Consider the following 26,843-nt stretch of genomic DNA (forward strand, 5'->3'; position numbering starts at 1 on the left):
CCGCATGAACTGTCAGAAAACAATAAAGCAAGGAAATTTGCAATTCATTGTTGACCAGACAACAAAATGACCCCTTTTTGGAATGAGTCATAACTGGTGATGAAAAATGGGTGCTGTATAAGAATATTAAACGCAAAACACGCAATTCCAATTCCAACACTTAAAGATGGACTTCATCCACAAAAGGTTCTGTTGTGCGTTTGGTGGGATATTCATGGAATTATTCATTACGAACTCATGGAACAAGGTAAGACTATCACAGCAGCCATCTACTGTGAACAATTAGAGTGACTACATCAAGTATTGTTAATCAAACGTCCTGCGCTTGTCAATCGAAAAGGGGTAAATTTGCAGCAAGATAATGCAAAACCACATTCTGCAAGAATGACTCAAGAAAAAATTAGGCAGTTAGGATGGGAACTTCTACCACATCCTCCATATTCGCCAGATATTGGCCCTAGTGACTATCACTTATTCAGGTCCTTGGAACATAGCATAAGAAATAAAACCTTCCATTCGCAAGATGATGTCTAAAGAGTTTGATATATTTTTTTGCCTCCAAAGAAAAAACTTTTTTCAAAAAAGGAATTCTAAACTTACTAGATCGTTGGAATAAGGTTATGATTAATCGTGGCGATTATATAATTGAATAATGTTAATTTGTTCTTTCATAAAATTTATATTAAAAATGTAGTTCAAAAAATTGATTACTTTCCGGTCCCCCTTATACTATCACATTCTGTACACTCCTTGAGGTACATGTCAGGAATTTGATGATGACGATACTTAATGTTTTTTTGTTTTTTTTTTACCTACTTTGGCAGTATGTCCACTGAACTTTAATTTAATATCCACCATCACTGTCAAATCCTTGGTCTCACCAATATAGTGCACCACAATCACATCAATATAATATGCAATTTAGTCTTTTCAGTCCAAAGTGCACCTTATATTTTGCCACGATGCATTGTAGACTTGCATTGTGTATAATATGCCACAACCAAGTAGTACCTACTCACTCAAAAAAAAAAAAAAGGTCAAAGAAATAAATAGAAAGTTTCCTGAAGGCTTCCTAAGTATATGATTCATATTAAATGAACATGATGAGTGATCTCTTTATTGAATATAAACCTGCTTAGAAATGAGTTGCATGATCAATAGTAATATTTATGGTAAATTCTACAGAAAGAGAAACTGATGTTTGACTGCTTGTTTTTTCTGCCACCTACATATCAACAATGTGCTGTAAATCATGAATTTGCAGTTCAGGACCTAATCTGGAACATTTCTTTATTTCTCATTAATTAACTTAAGAGAATATGCAGTAAAAAGGCACCTTAGAAGACAGAAATATAAGATATGATAATGTTGTTTTCATAGTTAGTGGTACCTTGAGTAATAGAGATAGACTTCACATATATATATATATCCCATTTGATTTTAATCTACATATTTTTACATATTAATTTACATATTAAGCATGGTTACCTATTGTGGTTAACTAGCTTGGTTTCTTTTAAGTGGAATTTTGATAAATAATATAGGATTACTTTTTTCCTGTTTGGTGTGGAAGGGGTTACTAAATTTGGAGTTAAAATTCTACCATCTCCATATTAGATTGTTTAATTTGCCTTCAATTGAATAGCAGTCTTATGTTTCTTTTCACATCACAAGTGGAATTTGAATCTGTTTTGTAGATAACCTTCAAAATTTTATTGGAAGCTAAAGGAATTTGTTCGTGTAATGTAGAAATGGGAGGGTGAAATATCAGCATTGGTTTTGAGGCATGATTGTGTGAGATAAAGAGAATGAAATACTTAGTAGGTTGTTGCAATAGACATAGCAATGTGGAGGGTAGTAACTATGAATCTATACACAAATTAGCCAGATAAATAGGAAAAGATTTAAGACTATATATTTCAGCCTGAATATTACAGACCATCATCAGTGACGACAGCAGTTAATTACAAAATAGAACACAAACATAGATCATTTTAAAAAGTAAGAGCCACGTGATGTTATATATAAAACAATGCAATGGTGTAACTGAAGAAATAGTGCAATATTGATAATTCATTAGCTCTTAAAAAAATAAAATAAAAGTATTGATGTGTGATTAGAATAAGACTTTCCCATATCTTAGATATAGAGAGGTAGTCATTGCAGTTTAAGTTTGGATGGTGAAGTAAAGCCTCAGCACTTTCTTTGAACAAATATTCTAATTTATACTGACATGATGAAGTAAGCATGTTTTAGACAATAGGATGTTGTCTGTATCTATCCCATGCTGTGCCAAACCACATTTTTCAGATTTACTGTTGCTAATGTAAGATTGGTGTTCTTGTATTCTCTTTTCCAAAGAGCATGGAAAAGAGAATACAAGAACACCAATACGTGGAGAATGCATGGAGCATAGAGGAGACTGTTTATCTTTAGAAGACGGAAACCATGCTGATAATTTGTTAATAGAAAGAAAAGTAGCCACTAAAAATTTCTGGAAATGGGCTCTGAGATGCCAGAAATGTAAGGAATTGGAAGTCAGTGTACTGTTTCTTTGTTTTTGAGCAAGGATTATAGGAATTAAAAAGCTGTTGCATGGTCCTTTCTGAGAAGCCATTGAGTTTCATATTTCATTTTATGTGTAAGAGTCCCTACTGTAATAGTTGAGGTATAGAACAAATAGTATGAGCAGGCCACAATAAAGGTTCTATAATTCCAGTTTTCTGTGATGGATGATGAGCTAATTGCTGTTGAATGTAGCATCCAGTGAAAGTAAAGTTTTGATAAATGGAAGATAAATGGAATATCTTCCATTTATATGGAAGATATTCCATTTATCAAAACTTTTTATAAAACATTTTTGTAAAACATTTATCAAAATGTTTTACAAAAATGGTAAATTATAACCCAACAAAAAGAATAAAGAAAAAAACAGAAAAACTACTAAAGTCCGTCACTTCTTGGCCGCCAGACACGGTTAAAAAACTCAAACCCCACTACGCCCGACCCCCCAGAATATATGGGGTTCCGAAAATACACAAACAAAATGTGCCCCTTCGACCAATCGTGGAAGGAATAGACAGTCCCAATTACCACCTAGCCAAGAAATTAGCGGGAACACTCAAGAAGTTGGTAGGTCATTCCCCCTCCTACATAAAAAACACACTTTATAAACAAAATCAAAAACATAACACTCGACAAAGACGACTTATTAGTCAGTTTTGACGTTTCTGCCCTTTTCACTAATGTCCCCATCAATGACACAATTCTCCTACTACAGAACAAATTTCCACCCGACATTACGGCCCTCTTTGCCCTCTTCATCCACCATCAGGTGAATTAATTACTTCCATTTATTGAAAGCGTACTTTCACTGTGCTCTCAAGAACTGTCTAAATTTATTCTAAGGGTCAGAAGGTTAAATAAGGTAGTTGTGAGATGGATGAATGCAGAGATTAAGTGTGCAATACAGAAGAAGAAGGCGGTATGGAAGGAGCATAAGATGAATAGTAATAATTACTTCCACGAGGATTTGAGGAGTATAAAGAACAGGAGAGAGTTCTTTCTGTATGTGGCCAGCAGAAAAAAATAGTGATTATGGAAGAATTACACTGATTGGAGAAAATGGTAAATGGATAACTACTGTGAAGGATATAGTTGAGATATTAAATGAGCAATTCATAAAGGTATTTCATCCTTGTGAATGTGACAGCATACAGAGTTTGAGAGCAGTGGAAGGAGAGGAGGAGAGACTGACTGTGAGGGAACAAGAGGTATATTTAAAATTGAGTAAATTTGATTTAATAAGACTGTGGAACATGATGATATATCACCATTTATTTTGATAGAAAAATGCCCAGGAGTTGCTTACCTTGACATACTGGTTTAATACGAGTCTTATCCTGGGTTAAGTTCCATAGTATTGAAAGGAAGGTCAGGCCATACCACTTCATAAGGGAGGTGACACAATTCAAGCTGCAAATTATAGGCCAATCTGTTTGCTTCCTTGTCAATTCTTCTTGTTAAAGTGTGGGAGAGGTTAGTGAGAACCAGGATCCAGAAAGAATTGCTATTCTCTTTGATGGACAGTGTGGATTTGCTAAAGAAGGTCACATTTTAGTAATCTGCTTACTTATTACAGTAAGGTGATGGATACACAGTAGTATACTTAGATTTTGCAACAGCTTTTGATAGTTTGCTACATGATATTGAAAGTTTTTCCACTTGGTTAGACAATAAGAAGATGCCAAGAAATTATATTCTTGATTTAATCCTTTATCCAAGTGTAAGCAAACAAAGTTTGCACATGAAGTATCTTTGGGACTGAGCCCTTTGTATATAGAGGTTAATGACTTCACATCAATAGCCTTAGTATTCCATAATGCAAAGCACATACCCTTTTGAATGTAGACTACCACTATCACAACTACCAAGAATAGAATTTCTTGGCACAACGTTTACAACCTCTCTCACTCAAACAATTACGCATATATATTTAATTATTCCTAGAAAACTTATCCCAATCAGGAGCTCTTCTTATACATGTCACTGTGCTTGGCTCATGAACGCCCTCATGGATTGTGTTTGCTATGACAGAGAATTATGTTTTAGCCAGAAACATAATTTTGGACTTGGATTTCTGCAGGTGATGATCACTTAATTTAGGTAGGTGTTTTTACCATGAATGTTGAAATATGTTGATCATGTTAATATTTCGAAGGTAAAGAGATAAAGAGCAGGAAAAATACTGTGAAAGGGAACAGACTCATAAACATGTCACCAGTACAGAGAGCATCCAGAGAGGCCCATTACACAGCCTCTCTCAAGGCATGGCATGACATGACACAGCATAAGTGAAAGCCATATTATTCACAAGCTAATCAGGAATCCTCCTAAGCATATTATTGTCTGGTTCAGTCCCACACATTATCTGGCAGCCAATCTCAGAACTACATTGCTGCTGTATCCTAAAAGGTTGAGGAGGTTATAGATGATCTCCACTGTATGTTTGCCATGCCCTTCAGGGATATCATCTGCTCATAATACTCATGGATTCTACTGTGAACTCTTCATGTGATAGCTTGAAGCTCAGAAAACATTCTAGATCCCATATCTTTGCAAATCTTAAGTAATCTCAAATACCCAAATCTGTTTGGAAATATGTTAAAAAATAGTGTATCAATGGCAGGTGCATGTTGTATTTTGGTTCCTTTGCTTGCCTTAAATAAATTCTGTAAAATTTATGCTCTACAGATTATAAGATGTACAGCTTTGTAATCATATTTGCTGATTGACTTCAGTGTAATAATGCAAAGTAAATACAGTATAATATGATACAGGCAACTGTCAAATCTAATCCTTTTTTACTTCTATTTTATTCTTTTTTGTTTCACAGTGAGTCCTTTGACTTCATGGAGGTCATAATAAAATCTCCTATTTGTTCCTACGCAATAGCACCGAAAAAGGTAAACAAATTGGATTTTATCTACCACATTGAAAGAGGCATCAGATCCCTACCTAATAGCAGATAAAATACGACTAGAAACCAGTAATGTCCGAAATACCACAAAACAACCTGACTAAAACAGAATTAGCAGCAATTAAATCATTAAAAGCCAAACAAAACATAATAATAATGAAAGCGAATAAAGGCAGTGCCACTGTTGTCCTTGACAGGTCAACATACATACTGCAAATGAACCAACTAGTAGCCGATAACAACACATATAAAATGGTAAATTATAATCCAACAAAAAGAATAAAGAATAAAACAGAAAAACTACTAAAGTCCGTCACTTCTTTGCCACCAGACACGGTTAAAAAACTCAAACCCCACTACGCCCGACCCCCCAGAATATATGGGGTTCTGAAAATACACAAACAAAATGTGCCCCTTCGACCAATCGTGGAAGGAATAGACAGTCCCAATTACCACCTAGCCAAGAAATTAGCGGGAACACTCAAGGAGTTGGTAGGTCATTCCCCCTCCTACATAAAAAACACAACACTTTATAAACAAAATCAAAAACATAACACTCGACAAAGACGACTTATTAGTCAGTTTTGACATTTTTGCCCTTTTCACTAATGTCCCCATCAATGACACAATTCTCCTACTACAGAACAAATTTCCACCCGACATTACGGCCCTCTTTGCCCACGTACTAAAGTCCGGTTACTTCATGTGGCAAAACAAATTCTACCTACAAAAGGAAGGTACAGCCATGGGCTCACCATTATCCCCCCAATCGCTAACTTCTACATGGAAACCTTTGAGCAAAGGGCTTTTGATTCCGCCATGCTACGACCGACAGTCTGGCTCAGATACGTCGACGATGTATTCACGATCTGGCCGCACAGGCGACAAACGTTAAACACATTCCCCAGCCACCTAAACAAACAACACGAACGCATACAATTTACCATCGAAATCGAAAACCAAAATTCACTCCCGTTCCTAGACACGCTAGTTGCACGTCTTCCTTCAGGCAGTCTATCCTTCACGGTCTACCGAAAACCGACACACACGGGCCAATACATACATGCGAATTCATACCACCACCCAGCATAAAAATATGGAGTCATTAACACCCTTAAAAACAGAGCCACAACTATTTGCTCTAACCAGCAAGCCCTGAAACAAGAACTAAAAATCATTAGTGACACATTCATAAATAATGGTTGTAACAAAAATACTGTCAATAAAATACTCTATAAAACCACAACAAAAACGAATCTAGATTACAGTAAAACCATAGCCATCCCATTCATTAAAGGGCTATCGGAAAAAATCAACAGAATCCTACAACATTATAACCTCAATGCCACCTTTAAACCACCCACTAAACTTAAAACCATATTCAGCTCCTCTAAGGATCCTCTCCTCCCATTAGCACATCCTGGAGTCTATTGCATCCGCTGCACCTGTAACTTACCGTACATTGGTGAAACAGGACGGACAATCCTAACGCAAGAAAGAACACATTAGACACATCAAATATAACTATTATGGTGAAGCAGGCCTCTCAGACCACGCACTTAACACCTTACACCAAATCAACTGGAAAAGCACCTGCTCCTTACACCGCACAAAAACCTGGTACGAAAGAAAATTTAAGGAATCCTGCGAAATCCTGATAAACCACCCAAATATCAAATTTCATATTAGGTTGGCACACATTCAGCCAACCTAATATGAAAGATTCAACATAAGTCAGGACTCTAGCCAATCTGCTAGTATTAGAAACAATTCCACTCCAACTGGCTGGAATGATGTTAATATATGTATATAGTAGACAACACAAATAATAGGACTCTAGCGTTGATGTATAATTTTTTATTTTTAATTTAATTTAATTTAATTTAATTTTTTTTTTCCACCCAAGGTCAGGCCAACAATTGTGATTGGTCAGTGGTGTCTTTAATGAACCAGTTTGATTGTAGTATAGCTTGTTTCTTGTGTATATTTGTATGCTCCAGAAGATGACCTTGACATAAAGGTCGAAACGTCAAATTGTAGGTTTTAGTTATATTAAATTAAAGTTTTTATTCAAACATGGTAGTTGTCTCCATAATTTTCAAAAATGCATTCGGATCACCATGCAAGCCTAAAAGAAAGGATCCTATTTGTTCCCTCTTCAAGAAAAATAAAATATTTAATTTAATTAAAATAAAATGCTTATTTAAGTATTCTTGTTTACTTTCCATGTTTAAATAATATGCCTTTCAAAAAGGATGAGGCTTATGAAGAATGCAAAGATGGATGATGAAAAAAAAATGGGGGGGGTTATCATTGCCAAGCTGCTAAATAGTTCTTATATAAAAATTGACTTTTGTATGAGAATTGCAATTACTACTGAAGATATGTGGAAGGAAAGTGAGCAAGTGTGTAAGAAGTGATTTTAAAGCAAGTGCCTGAAGTGTGGGGAAGGAAGAAGAATGACAGTGGACTAGTAAATGACAAAATATGTGAAAATTCTAGTGAAAATGTTGGCAAGATTGTAGGTGAAAGTACAGTAGCAGTAGAAGCAAGTAAAGATGAACAATCTATCAGTGATAGCATGAAAGAAACAGTGGAAGATGAAGAGTACAATGTTGTGGTACTGAGAGAATAACACACCTATATGGAGTCTTTTACAGGACAATACATGAGATAGAAAGGTTGGAGAAATGTTTATCAAGTGGTATGGCAGAGATGTAAGAGAAGATAAAATATTCGTATCAACAACAACCATGGGTTCAGTGCTCATAGGTGTGTGATGCCATCTTGATATGATTCTTCCATTGCATTCTATGTTGTGCAAGCTACTCAGTTTGTGCACAGAGTTTCCACACCAGTTGACGATGTCATCGCCCATTCTCTTTGGTCTTCTTTTATTTCCTTCAATCATCCCAAATAGCAGCATTTCTAATTTCCTCTCATCATTAATTCTTGAAAAGGAAACTATGTCTCCAAATAGAGACATAGTTTCCTTTTGATTATTTTCTGGATTGGGTTTTCTTTTGGTTGCATTTGTCTATATATTTCCCCATTGTTCACTTTCTGGATCCAGCTTATTCTCAAAATGTTTCTATAGCACTTACTCTCAAATGCTGATATCCTCCTTTCAGATTCTCACATCCATAGAGCATGCTGCTGAAGATACAGGTTTCCACAGTATGCAGTTTATCTTTATAGCTCAGCTTTTCCATATTTTGTCCATGGCTTTTAAGATAGCTGTTGCTCTGGCTATTCTAATTTTTACCTGTTTTATTGGGTCAAAGTCATGTGTCATCCAAGATATGTGAAGGGTTCCAAAATTGACATTTAGCCCATATCATTTTCTTTCTGCATGTAGTGTTTGCAGTGTTCGTTCCAACCTTGCTGCATCTTCTTCAATCAGGACAATGTCATCTGCAAAGCAGAGATAGTTTATTCTCATGCCATTTATTGAAATTCCTTTGCCTTCTTCTTTAATCTTACCTAATGTTCTTCGAGATGTGTGATGATTCTTGATATTGGATCCCCTTGTCTTGTGCCTTGATTAGTGGCAAACCAATCTCAGTCACACCTGCTATCCTGATTGTTGCTTGTGCTTGGCTGTTTATATCTTTCAACAGATGGATCAATTTATTGTCCACACCACAGGATTCCAAGACTGCCCGTGTTATATTTTGGTCAATATTGTCAAAGGCTTTTTGGAAGTCCACAAAACATCAGTATATATTTTTGTTCTTTTTTAAATAACGAAACCTGTGGTGCGGTCATAATTAGAAGAAACACACGTATAAACCACAGTGAAAATTATTTAATTGTAAATATTTCATCCTAAGTATCTTAGGACATCATCAGTACAGTATTTAAACAAAATTAGGAATAACATACAGTTAGGGTGCATGATTACAATAGAATTTCATGAAAACGTGCATTACATGCTAAAGTAGTAAAAAAAAAAAAAAAAAAAAAAAAAAAAAAAAAAAAAAAAAAACGTTATTTAACACAATTTTGTATGATAATTTCCCATACTTTTAAGAACGTCGTTGCAGTTTAGGTTTGGTCTGTGTAGTAGGGCTTCAGAACTTTCTTTGTATAAACGTTCATGTTTAAATAAAGATCTATGTAAAAGTTTAGCCTTTTCCCAATGGATCCTATGGTTTGGATTTTCAATTCCGTGTTGAGAGAGGCCAGATTTCTGCGGTTTAAGAAGACGAATGTGGTCTTGATGTTCCGAGATGCGTTTCTGAGCAGACCTACCTGTCTGTCCAAAGTAAGATAATTTGCATGAGCATGGAATCTCATAAACACCAGGTAACATCAAGGGTGAGAATTTGTCCTTAGGAGAAGGTAATAAGTTGTAAATTTGGTTGATAGGTTTGTAAGTAGTGGCAAAATTGTATTTCTTCATAATTTTAGAAAGATGTTCTGAGATGCCTTTAACGTAAGGTATGGGAATCCTATGCACTTCTTCCTGTCTGGTTTGATGTATGCAGAAGTGACTGATGATTTTTTGAGTTGTTTTGGGATTATATCCATTTAGGATGGCTGTATTTTTGATAACTTCTAATTCCTGGTTTAAAGATTCTTCAGAGGAGCAGAATTTGTGTGCTCTGGAAACTAGTGATTTAATAATGCCAGATTTCTGATATGGATGATGAGCAGAAGAATTGTGAATGTAGCGACCTGAGAATGTAGGCTTGCGAAAGACGGACGTGGCAATGGATAAATTGACTACCCATTTTTCCGTTGGTAATTTGTAAAATGGGTAGTCAATTTATCTAACCGACAACTAACAAAAGATGAATTAAATGTTCTAGCAAGAGGCCATAAATTTGCGATTTCACCAAAGTGTTTCCCATATTTAGACTTTATACATAATATAGAAAGAAACATCAAGCATCTCTCCAGTATTGAAGCCAACAAACTTCGTTTCGAAGTAGCTAAAGTGATCTACAATGCCAAACCTTCAGAATTAAATATCCCACCGTCGGAATTGAAAGCTATTATTTCCTTAAAACGTAACAAAAATTTAATCATTACTAGAGCTGATAAAGGAAATACCACTGTGGTTCTTGATACCAATTCATATGACCGAAAAATGAATTTACTTCTTCGAGATCGTAATACTTACTCCAAATTGGATTTTGGTCCTACGAATTGTCAACTCAGAAAATTAAATAAGCTACTTAATGAAACTTCCTCCTTAGATGAAGAAACAATCAAAAAACTTAAGACATACCATGCAAGACCTAGAATTTATGGCTTACCTAAGCTACACAAAACTAATGTTCCACTTAGACCCGTCGTAGACTGTATCGGCTGTCCAACGTACAAGTTATCAAGATTCTTATCTAACCTTCTCCACCCTCACATAGGCCACTCAGTCTCTTCAATCAAAAATTCTACTGAGTTTCACACAAAAATTAAAGACATTCAACTATCAAAAACTGACTTGTTAATCAGCTTCGACATTGTCTCCCTCTTCACAAACATTCCCCATAAAGAAACAATAGAATTACTAACTCAAAAATTTCCGTCTGATATAGTTGAATTGTTCAAGTTTGTTATTGCATCAGGTTACTTCACCTGGAAAGGTCAAATTTACAAGCAAGAGGAAGGAACAGCAATGGGATCTCCTTTATCACCGAACCTAGCAAATTTGTTTCTAGAACACCTTGAGAAAAAATATTCACTTTTGAACCCAAACCAAAAATTTGGCTAAGATATGTCGATGACGTATATGCAGTCTGGAATCATCCCGAACCTGAATTACAACTGTTTCTAGATAAAATTAACCTTCTTCATCATCGCATCAACTTTACGTTAGAAAAAGAATCTCCACAGGGTATCTCTTTTTTGGATTTACACATCAAAAGAAAAGAAGACGGTTCCATCGCCACGTCCATCTTTCGCAAGCCTACATTCTCAGGTCGCTACATTCACAATTCTTCTGCTCATCATCCATATCAGAAATCTGGCATTATTAAATCACTAGTTTTCAGAGCACACAAATTCTGCTCCTCTGAAGAATCTTTAAACCAGGAATTAGAAGTTATCAAAAATACAGCCATCCTAAATGGATGTAATCCCAAAACAACTCAAAAAATCATCAGTCACTTCTGCATACATCAAACCAGACAGGAAGAAGTGCATAGGATTCCCATACCTTACGTTAAAGGCATCTCAGAACGTCTTTCTAAAATTATGAAGAAATACAATTTTTCCACTACTTACAAACCTATCAACCAAATTTACAACTTATTACCTTCTCCTAAGGACAAATTCTCACCCTTGATGTTACCTGGTGTTTATGAGATTCCATGCTCATGCAAATTATCTTACTTTGGACAGACAGGTAGGTCTGCTCAGAAACGCATCTCGGAACATCAAGACCACATTCGTCTTCTTAAACCGCAGAAATCTGGCCTCTCTCAACACGGAATTGAAAATCCAAACCATAGGATCCATTGGGAAAAGGCTAAACTTTTACATAGATCTTTATTTAAACATGAACATTTATACAAAGAAAGTTCTGAAGCCCTACTACACAGACCAAACCTAAACCGCAACGACGTTCTTACTATTCCTAAAGTATGGGAAATTATCATACAAAATTGTGTTAAATAATTAACGTTTTTTTTTTTTTTTTACTACTTTAGCATGTAATGCACGTCTTCATGAGATTCTATTGTAATCATGCGCCCTAACTGTATGTTATTCCTAATTTTGTTTAAATACTGTACTGATGATGTCCTAAGATACTTAGGATGAAATATTTACAATTAAATAATTTTCACTGTGGTTTATACGTGTGTTTCTTCTAAATATTTTTGTTCTTTCTTTGAACTTTCTCTGCTATTAGTCTTAGTGTGAGTATTTGTTGCACTGTACTTCAATCTTTTCGAAATCCAGCTTGCTCATCAAGAAGATATGCCTCCATATGACCGTTCAGGCATTTCATAAATATTTTCATTAGCATTTTGTCAAGATGATTCAATAGTGCAATAGTTCTGTAATTGGTGCATTCTGAAGTGATGCCTTCCTTATGAAGAATAACCAAGCCTGATTTTTTGGGAGCATTCCCTGATCTCTATATTTTATTACATAGTTTATGCATTTCTTTTTCGGCCAGTTCTCCTCCATATTTTAGCATCTTGCCTATTATGTTGTCATTTCCAGGACTCTTGTTGTTCTTGAGATGTTTTAGAGCTTTGCTCACCTCCTCTTCCAAGATGTGATTTTCAAAAATCTCTGCTAGTGGAGAAATTGCTTTTAGTTCTTTGATTACTTCTGCTGCAGTATTATTTAATTGATTTTTAGACTAGACTATTGTTCTCGAATTTGTTTCCCAGGATTTGAAGGGAATAAATTGACTGTGGAAAGGGTACAGAGGCAGATAACAAAGATAGTTTCAGGATTGTACAACGTTAGTTATGAGGATTGGCTGAGGGAATGTGGACTGCAGAGTTTCGTAGATAGAAGAAGAAGAGGTGATATGATTGAGACTTTTAAACTGTTGAGAGGTAGTTACAGGGTTGACACTGGGGAGTTCTTTTGCTTGGTGGAACAGTGGGAAGGAGCGATGACAAGGTACCAACCCTGAAATTACAAAAGGAAGCTGTGAGCAAGAGGATGAAGAGTGGTTTCTTTGCATGGAGAGTGGTGAGACAAGAAAGGTCAATGAGTTCAAGGAGTGGTATGAGAGGCTTTGTGTTTCCTAGGAAGGATCTCTCACGATGAGTCTTTTGACTCCATGGAGGCCTGAATAATAATAATAATAATAATATCTTATCCATCTGTGTATGATTTCAGTGTTGTCCATCAATACTTTATCATCTTCACCTTTGACTGCTACTGATCTTGTTTGTCACTTCCTATTGACATTTCTTATAAGTTTGTTCTCCATAGTACTGTTCAGTGTCTTTGCATTGGTCCCCCCAGCTATTTGGCTTTATCGGATCTTGCTGCTCTCCATACTTCACTGCATTTTTGACAGTATAACTCATCTGCTGCCTCTGAAATATCTCTTTTAAGTTTCAGTTCTCTTTTCTCTTGTGCCAACTTCAGGGTTTCCTGGGTTATCCATTTCTTGTTGATCTTCCTCTTTTAAGAATTATTTCCTCTACCACTTTTTGTAGTACTGCAGTCAGTTGTTCTGCTCTTATATTTATATTTTGTTTATCACTTGTAGTCTTCCAGTATATCCTGATATGCTGTTCTTAACCTGGCTTCATTTAGTCTTGAGATCTCTCTAGCTTTTTTGAACTTTTCATGGTACTTCTGTTTCAGTACTGATAATCTCCATTTCTGGTCTATTAATATCATGTCGATCATATTCCTGTGCCTGCCATTGAAGGAGCACTATATCCATTTACAACAATCTTTTTGTTGGAATTTGGTATTGCAAATCATCAGGTCATTATCAGTGGCAAATTCCAGAAGCATCTCTCCACATTCATTTCTTCCTCCATATCCAAATTTTCCCATCCTTCCTGTGTTATTTCTGCCAATCTTTGCATTCCAGTCTCCTCCAATGACAAGTATATCTTGCTTTGACACTTCATCAATTTCTAGTTGTAGAACTCTGTAAATTCTCTCAATGTCTTCATCTGCACTCTCCACAGCGGGCACATATACTTGAATGGTCATGATATTAAATGGTTGGGCACTGAATTTTGCAACCATTATCCTTTCACTAACTGGTATGTATCCTATCATTGCCTGACAGGCTTTGTTACTTAGCAAGAAACCTATGCCTGCTCCATGCTTACTTTCGTTTCCTGACCAAAGAACTCTTCCACCATTTGTTTCTCCTGACAGTGTCCATCTCATTTCTGAAATACCCAAGATGTTGCATCTGTATTTCTTTATTTCTTCTTGAAGCAACTGCAATTTTACAGTTGCCCATAGTGTGTAGACATTCCATCCCTTACAGGCTTGAGTTTGATTTCTTTGTCTTTGTTTTCAGCAGCTGATTTTTTGATCCAACCCTGATTGCTCGATTGGGGATGCAGACCTTGTTTGATCAGGTGTCATCTGAGCCGGCATGAGTCTTTCTCTTGTCCTTTGGCATCAGATTTCAATCGTATTTTCACTTTACTGTCAGCACATCAACACTTATCTGACAAACCCTCAGTCTTCCTTGAAGAGCTTGGGAGAGATGTAAGAAAGAGCATATAGGTTATGTTTAGGCTTAGGGCTGCTTAAACTCGCCTTTATGCAGTACCATCATTGGACTTCTGTGGCATTTTATAGAGTTATTTGAATTATCCACTAACCCACCATGTCCTGTTAGTATTGCTGCTTCTTGTCCAGGACTGCTTATTAACTATTCACAGCTAGCCACATCTCTGGTTGCCTTTCTCCGATCCGCAACCTGGGGACCGTACAGTGGCATGCAGCTTTGCCTCTGGGGGAAAGACCCCAGACTAGAAAAATATAGTTATAGTAAGAAAAAAAAAAAAGGAAAAGAGGAAGGGTAAGGAGAGAGAGTTTGTACAGTAAGTCCATGATTATAGGAATGCTTGATGATGGCATGAAAAATTGTTTCCCATTTGCAAAAATAAAAAATGTTAGTGAGGCTTAGAATGCAGAGAAGGAAAGTGAAAGAAGATGATTGTTTGGGCAGGTCCACATGATCAGGCAGGTGAAAAGTGTATCATGCAAGAAGATATGAAAGAGATAGTTGTTGCAGAAAAAAACAAAACAAAAAAAAAGATAGTAAGCGTGGTGCATCTACTGCCATGGAATGATAGAGGCAAGATGAAAAGGACCATGATGGCAAATGAGTCAATGCATAGGTTGCAGGAGGAATGGTGTGAAGTTTGTAGATGTGTGAAATGAGTTCAGTGAACTAAAGGTCTTGAATAAGGCTGATGGTTTACATTTTGAATGCATTTGGGGTTAGGTGCCTGAAGAAAGTATTGCTTACTGATGGCATTATGTGCAGAGTCAGGGAAACTGGAACTTTAACTCGGGAGAAAGATAAGTATGTGTATGGGCATTCTTGAGGTAGATGAGTAGGAAAATTATCAAAAAATGCTGAATGTAGCCCCTCAAGTTCTGAAATTGAGTGGGATAGTCAACACAAGGTGTAAGAGAATAAGGGAAGATGTGGATCCAAGGAGATACTGCAATTTATGTATACTCATGCCAGAGGCATCTGTAATAAGATGGAGAAGTTTTGGCATTAACCAGTTCGATTTGGGTGAATGTTAAAAGCATTAGTGAAACTTAGTTGATGGAAGGTCATATAGTTATTGGTATCAAATTTAAGAGATATAGTATTTTTCAAACAGAACAGAACACGGGAAACAGGATGTGAAAGGGTGTTTTACTAAGGATAGTAGAAGAATGGAAGCCATAAAAAGAGCATGAGTTTAGCAGTAAGACAAGAATTCAGAAGGCAGTGATTTAAGGATATCTGGTGTGATGTATCAGCCAGCACAACAAAATAGCATCCTCAAATTAGCTCATTGAATGCAGGGCATCATAATTATGATGAGGTACTTCATACAATAACATCATTTGAAAGGAAAAAGAAGAATAGTCATATAGTGGTAAGGAAAGAATTTATAAAACTACTAAGAAATAATTTGACACAGCATGCATTGAAAGTGACCTAGAATTTTAGAGCTGCTGGATCTGGTGATAGCAACACTTGGATAAAGGATTAAACTAAATTTATTATAGTCTAACCAAGTGAAAAATAAAATTTCAACATCTTTCTCTAAATCCAGAGTAATTTAATAAAAAGGTGGCACACCGTTTGGCAACTTCTATAGGTAGAGATGACCTTGCTAATGCTGCCTGGTATCTCCACTTGGGCCTGGCTCCCACTGAAGAGACCTCAATAAAGGTTGAAACTAGTCTGGGTAGTGGCCCTTCCCTTAATGCATAACATTATACATATCCCAAGGAGATGTGTTGTGCATTATGGGAGATACTGAGATAGGAGAGTTGTTAGCTTGCTCCACCTTTGCAATGAGTTTCCTGGTGTTGTTCCACCTTACCCCAGTCCTGAAGATACTTTCAGGCACAAACTTTGTTTGCTTACACTTGGATAAAGGATTAAACTAAATTTATTATAGTCTAACCAAGTGAAAAATAAACTTTCAACATCAAAATTTGTCAGTAACCTACATTACCTTTTAATGGAGTGTATGATCATGTGGTCTTGACCTGGGAGTTTGCCAAGCATGTGAAATTTTCAATTAAGAAGAGGTATTTGTGAGATTACAGAGCTGGTAGTTTATGACAAGCTATAGTAGAAAGGAAATGGGCAGGGTGCATTTAAGAGAAACAGACTGCAAACCCAGGTTTAAGAGGATTAACCATGTGGAAGTTAAGTGAATGGGTAGCATTATTATTAAAAAAAAAAATAAAATAAAATAAAAGCTGACCATCAAGTTTTATGCAAAGTACAGATGTAAAGAATGGCTGATATAGTAAGGAAGGCAAAATCATATTATGGGAGGAAACTAGCTAAGTAGATCTAAGAAAATCCCAAACAGTTTGTTTTCTATGTGGCAAGTAGCGATTTCAAAAAAAAACTATGGGAATATAACTTTAACAAGTGCTGATGCTTGTTGTTGTTATGTTCCATCGAATCGTTTTCAACTCCTGGTGATTCTATGAACATACACTCGCCATTCAGTTCTGTCCCCAGCCATATCTTTCAGAATTTTCAGGCACATTCCAGTTGCTTCTTTAACTCCATCCACCCATCTAATTCTTGGTCTTCCTTTTCTCCTGATTCCATCAACTTTAGCAAGCATCATCATCTTCTCCAGACCACTGTTTGCTCGCATAATATGTCCAAAGTATGACAATTTTTGCTTGATGATCATAGCTTCGAGGGAGCAATCTGGCTTTATTCTGTCTATCACTGATTTATTAGTTTGCTTTGCAGTTCATTGTATTCTTAGTAAGTGTTTCCATGGAAGGCAATGCATTCCATGGTTCAACCACCTTCCAAGCAAAGGAACCACTCCTCATCCTCTTGCTTACAGCTTCCTTTCATAACTTCCAGGGATGGCCCCTTGTCATCATTCCTTCTCGCTGTTCCACCAAGCAAAAGAACTCCCCAATGTCCACCCTGTAACTGCCTCTCAACAGTTTAAAAGTCTTGATCATATCACCTCTCCTTCTTCTATCCACCAAACTCAGTAGATCACATTCCCTCATCCTATCCTCATAACTAATATTGTACCGTCCTGAAACCATCTTTGTTATCCACCTCTGTACTCTTTCTACAGTTAATTTATTCCCTTCAAATCCTGGGGACCAAATTTGAGAACAATAGGCCAAGTGTGGTCTGATCAGGGTCTTATACAACGGAATGATAACTGTTTTATCTCTGCAGGTCAGTGTTTCTCATTATTGCAGCAATCCTCTGTGTTACCTTCATCACCTTTGCAATATGTCCCCTGAATTTCAGGTTTCTATCAATCATCAACTGCAGAGCTCTTGTCTCCCCTACTTCCTTCAGCAGTATAGCTCCTCCAATGGAGTATGCAGCATCCCAAACCTGAAGACCTTACATTTTGCTGCATTAAACCGAAACCCCCCGTTCATTTGCCCATCTGTCTAGTTTATTTAAATCCTCTTGCAGGGCCCACATCTGCACTATTACTGATAACCCTTCCCAGCTTCACATCATTTTCAAACAACTGAATATCCCCTTCCAATCCATTGACAATGTCATTAATATAAAGGTTGAACAATAAAGGTCCCAGTACTGAGCCCTGTGGAACCCCACTTGTAACCTTCTGCTTCCTTTTGTCAGCTAGTATGCCTATGAGTAGCTTAAAAGTTGTTGGCAGGCAGATTATTGGTTGGAAGTTTTCTGGCTTTGGACCTTTTTCTTTATCCTTTATGATCAAATTTTCCCTGCTGTGAGCCACTCTTCTTTGCTTTGTCTTTCTAAAACATCGTTAAATTGGTTAGCAAGTCTTTCGTGTAAGCCTGTCAGATATTTCAACCAGTAGCCATGTAATTCATCCTTCCTGGGTGTTAATCAATTTTTTATCCTTTTAGCTTGCTTTTGAACTATTTTGAACTATTTCAGTTGTTATTTTCAGTTGGTCCATTTTTCGTTCTTGAGATTCGTTCATAATTTGTTCAATCCACTTTGCCTTATTATTGTGCTTCTTATGGTTGTTCCATAGGTTTTGCCAAAATTTAAGTGTATTTTCTTTGTCTGTAGAATTTATATTTATATTTTCTTTAAGATTATCATTCCTACATCAATCAATTTTCTTCAAAAATTGGTGCTGATTCATGCAAAGCATCGAATTTTGCTCATACTGTTCAATGCATACAGTGTATCTTCTTATTTTATCTGCAACTATTTTTTGCTTCAGTTCCTCTAATACTTCATCAGTAGGTCGTGTTCCAATATTATATCTCTTTATGAGGTTATTTCAGGTTTTTCTGTTTTCCAGCTTCCTTTCCTTAAGGTTTTTCCAATTGCTCACATCTGCTCTGAGTTTAAGAATTTTATTCTCCAGGCGATGCTTTCGCTTTGGTTCCCAAGCCTTGCTGCTTTTGGGTTCACTAATCTTATAGCCCAATTCAGATGTTACAATGTAGGCTGTTGAGTACATAATTTGATTCGTTTGTCCAATAGTTCCAGTAGGAATAGCACTTGCAGCTTTATTGGCTTCTTGTAAAAGTTCCTTCAGTTTTTGTTGAGGTACTTGCCTCAATACTGGAAGTCTAACTCTTTTTAGGCTGTAGTTCATTTGCTTGATAATTTTTGTGGCTAGTTCTTGTTCTTTCTCTGATAGATCCCTTTCAACTATCTGTATATTTTCAGCATTCTGCACTTTGGAATCTGGTTCTGCACCATTCATATTCTTGGTCAATACAATCTTCTTTTACAGCTTGAGCTTTCAGTCTTCAAGCTCAAGTTTACTAAATATCTTGCATTTGATAATGAAGCTGCACTGCTGCATCAACCTTTCAAATGAAATTTCCGAATTTGGGTGTGCTTCAAGTACACCCAAATTCGGAAATTTCAGAAACGAATGTACTTCAAGTTGGAACATTCATTTCTGAAATCCTCTAACTGAGGGGTTTGAACAATAGAAGCACTGTATGACATGTCGAGTTTCAACCATGCGCCACTTTCTCCTAGTAATTATTTTCGAGTTCTGTGGATCTTGTTTCTGTAGCCCACTTGTCACTGAAGCAAGATCCACACACACACACACACACACACACACACACACACACACACACACACACACACACATATATATATATAAAATATAAATAGATAAATAAATATATATATATTATATGTGCATAATATATATATATTTTTTTATATATATGTATTTATATAAAATATTATATGTATTCATATATAATATTTTATAATCTGCAGTGTAATTGCATATTCTATTATGTTGAACTACTGTGACCTATATTTTTTACTTACATCTTCTACAACATTTTTTTAAAATTAAATAAAACATTGCTTTGAAAATTGTATTTGCATGTACTGTATATACAAGGCTGCACTCCAAGTGAAGATATTGCAATGTTGGATGTGATAGCAACTGATGTGAGAATAGAGCATGCTAAGGATATTACGAAATCTTAATATAATAGCTATTTGATTTCATGGCACATGAGCTCATGTATTGTAAGAATGTGCAAAATATTAATTGATAACTCCTCTTTGTTTAATTTAAGTCTATACTCAAGTAAGGAGCCAAGGGAGTGGAAAGAGGGCAAAATAGTCCTATTGCTTAAAGGAGTCTGCAAGAAATTAAATTCAGAATGGATGGACAGGAATGTGAAGGGCGGGTGAGGAATGGTATGCTTTTGTCTCTTATAAAGCATACTTCAGTTTCATAATAAAGTGACAGTTGAGTTGCATAAAGGAAATGGCTACACAATATGGATTTTTAAAAGGCATTCAGTACAATACCACATGAAACTGTGATACATAAATTGTGAAGTAAATGGGATAGGTTGTAAGCTGGTAATGTGGATAAGAGGGTTACTAATGAACAGACATTTAAGATTAGTATATGAAAGTCATCTACCTTATAGTAGGATTTAGTTAAAGGAAGAGATTAGAGAGGATCCAGAGTAAAGTGAAGACTGTGATGGCTCTATTGAATCTTTCCATGAGGACAGATGGAAGGTCTGTTGGTTACAAAGACTAGTTGATAGAAAAAGAGGGGATATGACAAAACATATGTTATTAAAGTGGTTTCATAAGATTGAGAGTGAAGAGTTTTTCAATACATGAGTGATGAGTGAGAGAGAGAGAGAGAAAAAAAAAGATCACTCTGGTAATTGTAAAAGCATAGTTAGCAAGGGCATGAGGAGTAGATTTTTTTTTGCTGGAAAAGTGTGACGAATGAGTGGAATGGGTTGCTAAAGTCAGTTGTAAGTGCTTTGTTAGTGATTGAGCTCATGAAGACAATAAATTTACTTTAATCCTTTATCCAAGTGTGAGCAAACAAAGTTTGCACCTGAAAGTATCTTTAGGACTGGGGTAAGGTGGTACAACACCAGGGCGACTCCTTGCAAAGGTGGAGCGAGCAAGCTACCAAGAGGTACAGTAGGTATTGTTCCTCTCCTTAAATTTATGCACCAATGAAGCACTTCCAACCATCTCAGGTAACCCATTCCACCCACTCGCCACCTTCCAAGCAAAAATTCTAGTGCTTAATGGCATTGCTAACCATACTCTTATACAGTTTCCAGGGGTGACACAATGTTGTCTTCCTTTCTACCATTTACTGCAAATAAAAAAGTTTCTGTTGTCAGTCCTATAAAACTCCTTTAATAAATTATATACTTTTATCATGTCTCCTCTCTTTCACCTGCCAGCTAGTTTTTTGAAGTCCGCAGACTGACCTTCAATTTATTCTCACATGCTTTCCATAGATCTACCACAATCTTTGTGACTCACCTCTGGATCCACACCACCACTTCTTCATCCTTACAGAATCCAGGCATCCAGATGTGGCCTTATTAAGCCTTATAAAGGAGAAATAATAACCACCCTATCCCTTCTACACCAGCTTGTTTGTTCATCATCAACCACATAATCTGATGTTGGTGTGCGAAGTGTGACCTGAATGAGTTATTGATGAATGCAAACATGAAATTGATGACAGAAAGTGTTAGTAGCAAAATTGTCACAGGGAAAATGAGTGCACATTTGAAAGAGAAGGATGGTGAGAAAGAGGAGCGAAAAATTGTTAATGTTAAAAGGGACAAAAGTGAGGTGAGAGTGGCAGAAGGAAACGAAATTGAGACGAGTGAAACTAGAAATGCCGTGACACAGAAATCGAAAGTAAAAAAAATCGAAAGAATGGATGATAGCAAAAGTTCAACACATGTTGGACTGAAAGTACAGAAACATGAAGTAAAGAAAGATGAATGAGTGTGAAAATGGGAAGAATGATAGAGAAAGTGGGATGCATGTTGGACAGAAAGTACAGAAACAAAGAAGGATGAATGAGAGTGAAAGTGAGAAGAGGGGAGAGTTAGAAAGATTGAATAATAGAGAGAATGTGTCGCAAGATTTGGAAGTTGAAATGGATTGGATGAGACAAGAAATGAAATGGATGCGGAATGAAATTAAGAAAATTCGGGTAAAAACTATTAAAATAAATAATGATGGCATGAAAGAGTTAATGAAAGATGAGCGAGTGGCATTGTTTGGCGACGCCATTATTAAAGGTGTGCTGGAGGTAAATTGCACAAGGTATGTTTTCTGCTTGCTAAAATGAGTAGAGTGATTGAGGCATTGGATATGAGGCAGGAGCGAGCAAAAGAGTTAATAGTATTAATAGGTATGAATGATTTGAGACAGGACAAAGAGTGTGTCAGAATGGATATCAGGAGGTTGCTTAGAAGAATAAAAGAGAATAGTGTGACAGGAAGGGTAGTTAGCGTGTTGCCTAGGGATTACTGTGGTGAAATGAGGTGGAGAGCAAGGATTATGAATGATATGCTGGCTGAAATCTGTCAGGAGACGGGAGTACAGTTTGTTAATGTGTAGAATGAGTTTGAGGGACGAAGTGAGCTGTATGGGAGAGATGGACTGCATTTGAGTGGTTATGGTGTGAATCGCTTGGAGAGACTGCTGCAGGAAGGTAGAGAAGTGAATAGAGAGAATGAATCAGATCGAGTGGGAAGTGATGTGGAAGAGCAGTAGAGTAAGACAGGAGAGATTGAAGAGGTGGTAATGAATGGGAAAGTGAGTGGTATGAGTATAGAAAATGAGAGAATGGGTGTTCAAGAGGAGCAGGGAAATGGGGAGGCTCAGGGTGGACAGGGGTACACAGCATGAGAAAGGTGAATGCTCCAAGAGGAGGTGAGCATGTATAGGCAGGAAAGGAATGGGATGACCAGGGATCAAGAGGAGTTGGAATTGAAAAGGGTTTTAAAATGAAAAAGCAGAAAGGGAAATGGCCTCAGTTGAGCATGGAGAGATCACATCGACTGAGTGGTATCAATGGAACTAGCTGTAGATCCAGAAATGAGCTGTTGTGTTTGTATACAAATGCTATAAGTATAAGAAATAGGGCAGATGAAATGGTTGCACTAATTGCATCTGTTCACCCAAAGATTGTCGGAATAAGTGTGTTTCGTGAGGATAAAAGGGGTAAAAAGGGAGGAGGAGTGCTATTGATGATAGAGGAAGAGTTATGTCCATACAAAGTAGAGATGCAAGAGGGAAATAGTGCCAGAGTATGGTGTGAGATAGAGGTGAATGGAATCAAATACTTGGTGGGATGTTGTTATAGACCAGGAAATGTGGATGGTGGTGATAATGAAATGTACAATCAAATTAGCCAAGTAAATAAGAAAAGGGTGATCATTATGGGTGATTTTAATTATGGCAATATATAGACTGGAATGATGAGATAGCAACTGGAAGCAAAGAAAATGAGTTTCTTGAGTTTTTGAGGGATAACTACCTCAGACAGTATGTAACAGAGGGCACACGACGATTAAGGGTCTTGGATTTGGTCATCTCATCAGAGGATGTAATTATAAATGAGGTGTCAAATCATCCACCAGTTGGTGAGAGTGACTATGAGGTGATTACCTGGGTGGTTGCCAGCAGTGCAAGGAGCCCAGTGAAAAAAGGGTATATGTCTAACTACAAGAGGGGTGATTACGAAGAGTTCAGGAGACAGCTTGCAGGTGTAGCGTGGAATGAGCAGATAGCTGAAAAAGAGATCAATGCAGCTCGGGAGGTTTTCAAACACTGTTTACTAGATGCAATGTCTAAATGTATTTCATGGGTGAGAAGGTTAAATAAGGTGGGTGTGAGATGGATGAATAAAGAGATTAAGCATGTGATACAGAGAAAAAGGGCATTGTGGAGGCAGCATAAGAGAAGTGGAAGTAACCAATTTCATGAGGTCTACAAAGACCAGGCAAGGAGGGGTGACTTGGTTGGTGAGGGTAGCTAAAGAGAGGTATGAACAGCAGTTGGCTAATGAAGCCAAAAAAATCCTAAGGAATTCTTTCAATATGTAGCCAGCAAAAGAAAGAATAATTATGGAAGGATGACATTGATTGGAGGAAATGGTATAAAGACAGCTGTTGCAGAATGTGTGGTAGAGATACTTAATGAGCAGTTCATAAAGATCTTTCAATCTTGTGAAAGTGACTTCATGGAGGGATTGAGAGCAGTTGATGATGGGGAGGAGAGACTGACTGTAAGTGAGCAAGAGGTGTTTGGAGAGTTGAGTAAACTAGATGTAAATAAGGCTGGGGGACTTGATAATATATCACCGTGTATTCTGAAGGAATGTGCCAGAGAGTTGACACCTGCCTTAACATATTTTTTTAATATGAGTCTTGCATTGGTCAAGTCCCAAAAGTGTGGAACGAGGGCAAGATTGTGCCACTTCAAAAAGGAGATCGAACTCAAGCATCAAACTATAGGCCTATCTGTGTGTCAGGTGTGGTTAACTTGTTGGAGACGTTTGTGAGAACTAGGATCCAGAGTTGGGTTGATAGCAATGGTATTATCTTTGATAGACAGCATGGATTTGCTAAAGGGAGGTGATGTTTTAGTAATCTACTTACTTATTACAATAAAGTGACTGCTTCCTTGGACAGAGAAAAAGGATACACAGTAATATACTTGGATTTCGCAAAGGCTTTTGATAGAGTACCTCATGATAGGTTGACAGTCAAACTAGAGCAGATGGGGTTGGATATTAGATTGGTGCATTGGATTGGAGACTGGCTATCTGATAGGTATCAACAAGTTGTGTATGGGGGAGCGATATCCTGGAAAAGGAAAGTCACTAGTGGAATGCCTCAGGGGTCTGTTTTAGGGCTGTTGCTATTTAACTTGTATATTAATGATATTGGTGACGATTTGGATGGAGATATTCAGTTTTTCGCAGATGATGCAAAGTTGAGATGAACAATTAAGTGTAGTGAAGATGTTGCGGCCTTACAGGAAGACTTGAATAGATTGAATGATTGGGCATGGAAATGGGGAAGTGAGTTCAATATTGCAAAATATTATTATTATTATTATTCAGGCCTCCATTGAGTCAAAAGACTCATTGTGGAAGGTCCTTCCTAAGAAACACAAAGTCTATCAAGAATCATTGAGGGGAGGCCCCCCCCTAAGAAACACAAAGTCTAGCATACCACTCCTCGAACTCATTGACCGTTCTCGCTCTCACTCACCACTCCATCAGGCAAAGCATTACATGGTTCAACCACCCTCCATGCAAAGAAACCACTCCTCATCAACTTTCTCACAGTTTCTTTTCGTAACTTTCAGGGATGGCCTCTTGTCATCAGTCCTTCCCACTGTTCAACCTAGCAAAAGAACTCCCCAGTGTCAATCCTGTAACCACCTCTCAACAGTTTAAAAGTCTTAATCATATCACCTCTTCTTCTTCTATCCACCAAACTCTGCAGTCCACATTCCCTCAGCCGATCCTCATAACTATCATTGTACAGTCCTGAAACAATCCTTGTTATCCGCCTTTGTACCCTTTCCACAGTTAATTTATCCCCTTCAAATCCTGGGGACCAAATCTGAGAACAATAGTCCAAGTGTGGTCTGATCAGGGTCTTATACAACGGAATGATAACTGTTTTATCTTTGCAGGTCAGTGTTCTTCTCATTATTGCAACAATCCTCTGTGTTACCTTCACTATCTTTGCAATATGTCCCCTAAATTTCAGGTTTCTATCAATCCTCAACCCCCAGATCTCTTGTCTCCCCTACTTCACCCAGTATAACTCCTCCCATAGAGTATGTAGTGTCCCATCGATGTTTCCCAAACCTCAGGACCTTACATTTTGCTGCATTAAACCGAAATCCCCATTCATTTGCCCATCCATCTAGCTTATTCAAATGCTCTTGCAGGGCTGCCGCATCTGCACTATTACTAATAATCCTTCCCAGCTTTGCGTCATCTGCAAACAACTGAATATCCCCTTGCAATTCACTGACAGTGTAATTGATATAAAGGTTAAACAATATAGGTCCCAGTACTGAGCCCTGTGGGACCCCGCTTGTAACTCTCTGCTTCCTTGTAACTGCCCCACCATACACAACTCTCAGATACCTATCGGACAGCCAATCCTGAATCCAGTTGACCAATCTGACATCCAGACCCATGTGCTGCAACTTAAATGTGAGCTTATCATATGGCACCCTGTCAGATGCCTTCACTAAGTCTAAAAAAATGGCAGTATATGGCTTTCCCTCATCTAATGTTCTTGTAACTTTATGATAAAAGGCTAGCATATTGCTAAAATAAGAGCGCCCTTCACAAATCCATGTTGACTCTCACAGATAACATTATCCTCATCTGCCCAATGCTGTATAAGGTTCTTCAATACTTTCTCCAAGATCTTACAAACTGCTGATGACACACAAACTGGTCTATAATTACACTTCCAGTCTACTACTGCCCTTATGCAATGGCACTATCTTACCTTCCTTCCGTTCCATGGGCACCTTCCTAGCAGCCAGACATTCATTGAATAGCCAGGACAAAGGCATTGTCAGTTCCCTAGCACATTCTCTCAAAACTCGTGGTGAAATACCATCCAGTCCCAAAGCTTTACTGACATCCAGAGTACTCAGTATCTGAAACACACTCTCCTCCTGTACCTCTAAACCTCGAACCAGCCCTATCCCTCTAGCATTAAAACTGACTCCTCCAGAATGAAATACTCCAATAAAGTGTTCATTGAACAATTCTACTATATCCTCTGCATCAGTCACTCTATTCCCATTTTTATCCCACAATATCATTCTTCCATAGTCATTTCTCATCCTACTGGCCACATAGCTAAAAAATTCCCTAGGATTTTCTTTGGATCTTAGGACCAATCT

At 37.2% G+C, this 26,843-nt stretch overlaps 1 protein-coding gene across 2 annotated transcripts in view; it reads left to right on the forward strand.

Moving 5' to 3' along the window:
• The window catches only part of LOC150105338 (ATP-dependent translocase ABCB1-like), a 417,983-nt gene that overhangs the window by 324,693 nt on the left and 66,447 nt on the right, over positions 1 to 26,843 (forward strand). The gene's annotated exons all lie outside the window — the stretch shown is intronic.

The sequence above is a fragment of the Typopeltis vanoorti genome, chromosome 6, assembly GCF_054136105.1.
Source record: "Typopeltis vanoorti isolate ZY-2024b chromosome 6, IOZ_Tvanoo_1.0, whole genome shotgun sequence".
NCBI lineage: Eukaryota > Metazoa > Arthropoda > Arachnida > Uropygi > Thelyphonidae > Typopeltis > Typopeltis vanoorti.